The following is a 4,579-nucleotide window of genomic DNA, read 5'->3' on the forward strand; positions in this document are numbered from 1 at the left end:
CTCTCTCACCTAAGCCACCCCGTGGAGCTCCACCTCGCCCCATCATATTGAAAGTCCTTAACTTTAAAGACCGGGCCCATGGTCCCCTCAGGTTCCAAAACCATACTGTTATGGTATTCCCGGACTACACCAGGGAGGTGCAAGATCTCCATGGTTCTTATACGAACGTTGAAAAGAAACTGCGCGCCCTGGGCCTACAGTACCAGCTTCGTTCCCTGCACGCCTCCGAGTCATCTTTCAAAACAAAGCAACATTTTTCGACACGCCCCAGGCGGCATGGACATGGCTGACGGAAGAACTTCCCCTCCGCCAGAGGCGGGACCTGTCTCCGGGCCCCGCGGGCTCCCAACCCGTGAGGCCGCGGATGCCAGGGTGCCGGCGGCGCACACACTCCCGCAGGGGGCGCCGGTCTCGGGCAGCGGCATCCAGATCCCCAAGCATGGCAACCCATGGACTCTGAGACTCGTCCAGCCAATCGGGCTCTCCGGAACGCACCAGGCACCGATCCGTTGATGAACTACCTGGGATATCCTCATCGCCGAACCGGGAGGGTTCCCCCAGGATTGACTCAGACCTCTCCCGCACTCCTACCCTCTGAGGTTCTACTGAGCTAGGTCTGCCTCTCGGTCACTAGGTGGGATTCTCTCCTGATGAAGATCTTGAACATTGGTAGAGTTTCACGGTCACCTCCTAGTTCCATTGGCCGATCCACGGAATATCCGTCCATATGGAGGGGTCCTCCACGCAACCATCCCAAGTGTTTTAGTTTGGTTACTGTTACAATGGGGGGCCGCCAGATACTTCTGTTCTTGAAGTGTAGGGATGGGGGAGGGGAGAAAGTTTGGTACTGTTTTTTCCGTATGTTGTTGTTGTTTTTATTGTTTTCTCATTTCAGCTATCACGGATAATCTTGCGCCGACTAACCAGGGGTCAGGTACGATCTCATTGCACATGCTCACCCGTGCGGAGGCAGGCTCCCAAGCGCGCTCCCACGTCCCTGTAGGGTTGCACGACCCAGACCCACGTTCCACCGCCATGACTGACACAACTGTTCCTAGGGTATCCCTTCGCGTTTTATCGTGGAATGTCAATGGTCTCTTGGACCGGCTTAAACGTACGGCAGTCCTGCGCTATGCACAACGCCTTAGCGTAGACGTCCTCTTACTTCAAGAAACGCACCTGATGGGTAATTGTTGCCCCTTCCTGGCACGCTACAGGTACAACAGAGTGTGACACTCAGGCTTCTCTAGGAGTTCCCGAGGGGTGGCTATCCTCCTGAAACGCACCCTGCCATTTGTACTCACACAGGTCTTTCACGACCCTCATGGCTTATCGGTGACCCTTTGCGGCTCGCTGGCCAGTTCCCCCCTCAACCTTATGTCCATCTACTCCCCCCCTCAATGCTTGCAGTTACCCTTAAACACACTGTGGCCCTCCTGAATGCTTTGCCTCTGGGCCCCACTGTTATTGGGGGCGACTTTAATGCGGTCTCCTTCCCGGCAGTCGATACGACGGGCCCTCCCTCCATCACTAGACTGGCGCAGGTGAAACAGCTACGGAGCTGGTCCGAGTCTCTGGGCCTCTATGATGCTTGGCGCACCTGGCACCCACGCACCACCCAATTTACCAACACCTCTGTAGCGCACCGTACGCAGGCACGCATAGATGCGATTTTTGTCCCCTCAGTTGACTGCTCTGGGATTTTAGATGTCTGGATCCTTCCTAGGGAGATTTCCGACCACTCCCCTGTGCTTCTTAGTACAGGGGCTCCCCCCACTCAGCCCGCCAAACATGGAGAATGAATGCATGGTTCCTCCACGATAGAGAATTCAAAAAGGTGGTGGGGATGGAGCTCAAGCAATACTTTCTCACCAACGAAGGTTCGGTGGCTTCTCCGGGTACCTTATGAGAGGCAGGGAAGGCTACCATTCGGGGTGTTGCAAAGGGTCATCTTAGGAGTCAGAGACAGGCACAGCTGCAGGAAATTACCTCGCGGGAGGCGTAGACGCTCTGCCTTGAGCAGTCCCTTTCCCTGTCCGACGACGCGGTTGAGGTCAGACAACTCACTCACCTTCGGGCTAGATGCCGCTAAGCTCCTTTGGAGATCATCGGTGGTAAGAGTATATGGCTGGGGAGATAAAAACGGTACGATCCTGCATCATCTGGCCACATATCCCAGGGCCAACCGCTTCATTCCAGAGGTGGCGGACGACGAGGGAGCAGTGCACAGCGCTCCACTGGCAATGGCCCGCATCTTTGCCCGCTATTACCTACGAGTCTATGCAGCGCGGACCCCTGGCATATCACTCTGCCTTCCTCGAACAAGGACATGTGCATCTCCCTCAGCTGAGTCTCATCGCTCAGAAGGATCTGGACCGCCCCATTTCTCGGGAGGAAAATGACGCAGCAATCTCACTCATCTCGTCGGGCAAGACGCCCACCTTCGATAAACTGCATGAACGGACACATATAAGCTTTGCATCTATTGCATCGGAGCGGCCCGGTCTCACCATGGTCCACCAGATAAAGAGGTGTCTCATTTGGTGGCACCTCAGCAAAGGGCTTGATGATGGCAGCTAGTGGGATCTGGGATTGCTTCGCCATGTCAGATGAGCTTGGGAAGCAGTATGTTGTGCATCGAATGTAGCGAGGGCTTGTATTACCTTGGTCTTGGATTACACAATCTGTAGTCACAAGAGGAGGGACCTGTCCCCGGAGGTGTGTTGTAAAGACTTGACCTGACCGGCACTGTTTATCATTTTCAATAACTTGAATAGGGCTTGGAACGGAGTCTGGATCAAGTTTTCTCTGTGGTGGACCAGCAAGTTGCGACTGATTCCCTGAAAAGGCATCTGGGTAAGAGAGCTGTGGTCCTGCCATCTGAGAGCCATAGTTGGTTGCTTGCTGTGGTGGGTAACCAAGGCCTGGGGGTTGACCACGGAGCTGCTGCTGCTGCTGGAAGTTGGCATTAGGGGGATTAGGTCCAGAGAGTCCATCTTGCATGTGCATTGGTGGTAAGGAAGGAGGAGCGCACAAACCATTCACACTATTTGTCTGCAGTGGAGGCATCTGAGGTAAGTTCGTATGGGGCCCAAGGAGTGGTGGGGGGCCTTGGTAAGAGCTTGGAAGAGGTGGACCAGAAGACATCTGTTGGACTCCAGTACCGTGATTGCTTATCTGCATGCTGCTGAGCTGGGAGGTCACTTGCTGTGCTGAGGCGGCACTGGAGTATGAGGGAGGAGAGCTGTAAGGTGCGTAGGAAGGTGAGGAATTGTTCACATGATTTTGCCCAGGAAACCTTTGTGGTTGATTTGTTGAAATACTGGGCCCATTCTGTAGACCATTGTATGTAAACTGAGTGTTTTCAGGAGGTGGAGAGCCTATAGAACCAGGATGTGGAAATCCCGCATTACCAGGAGGTGGTGGTCCTATGGGACCAGGAGGTGGGGGTCCCATGGGACCAGAAGCTGGGGGTCCAATAAGTGCTGCAGATTTTGGAACAGCTGGTGGAGGGGCGGAAAATGATGGATTTGTGGCTCCATAATGCCCATAAGGCGAAGAAGGTGTTGTTCCAAAGCTTGTGGAATATCCTCCAATTCCTGGCTGTGACTGTGAATATGGTGGGGTTGCAACATAACCTTGCTGGCTCATTGTGGCGGCCGTTTCCCTTCAACAGCTCTTGAAATAATCCGTTCCGTGAGGCTGTTCCCTTCCTCTGTACCTCCAGCACCCGGCGCCTCCTCCAGGTATGCCCCACTCAGCACCGGCTGCTACACAGCAGTAGTTCAATGGAGTGCCACGTCATTGTGGTCCTACCGAAATCCCAGCCGCCCTCCTGTCGCTGCGCGGACTATCGCCCCATCTCCCTTATCAACACGGAGATCAAGTTGTATGCCGCCATACAGCCATATCTGTCCCTGCTGGTTCACCCAGATCAATGTGGCTTTATGCCCATGCGTGGGACCAGACACTGTCTACGGAGGCTACAGCTGTCTCTAGCCCACCAGCACCTTCTCACTCCATACCTAGCACTCCTTTTTATAGATTTCGAAAAAGCCTTGGATTGGGCATACCTAATGGACGTGTTGTCCGAGATGGGGTTTGGACCCCACTTTAGGGCTCTGGTCCGTATCCTTTACGCTCACCCGCGAGCGCGCATGTTGGTCAATGAGGCGCTATCGGAGACCTTCCCTATTACCAGGGGGACAAGGCAGGGCTGTCTTCTTTCACCCCTGCTCTTCGCCCTGGCGATGGAGCCTCCGGCCTCTCTGGTGCGGGCTGAGGATCGCGTTCACGGCTGGGAATGGCCCAATACAGAAGCGGTCAAGATTGCCCTATACGCCGACGATGTCCTGGTCTTTCTGGCCGAGCCCGCCGTATCGGGCCGCGGTGTCTTCAGATCTTGCAGTCCTTTGGGCAAGCATCCGGTCTCCGTCTGAACCCGGGGGAGTCGGCACTGGTCCCAATACACCTATCCAGGGACTGCTACGATTGGCAATCCACCATACCGCTCCGGTGTCAATCAGTCAAATACTTGGGGATTTGGGTCACCCTTCTTCCCGAACTGGGTTGGTCTCTC

At 54.9% G+C, this 4,579-nt stretch overlaps 1 pseudogene; it reads right to left on the bottom strand.

The window, feature by feature from the left end:
* Positions 1-2,412: 2,412 nt before the first annotated feature.
* LOC146823054 (protein transport protein Sec24D pseudogene) lies at positions 2,413-3,789 on the bottom strand (annotated as a pseudogene).
* Positions 3,790-4,579: the final 790 nt, after the last annotated feature.

This window comes from Triturus cristatus, chromosome 5_2, assembly GCF_964204655.1.
Source record: "Triturus cristatus chromosome 5_2, aTriCri1.1, whole genome shotgun sequence".
NCBI lineage: Eukaryota > Metazoa > Chordata > Amphibia > Caudata > Salamandridae > Triturus > Triturus cristatus.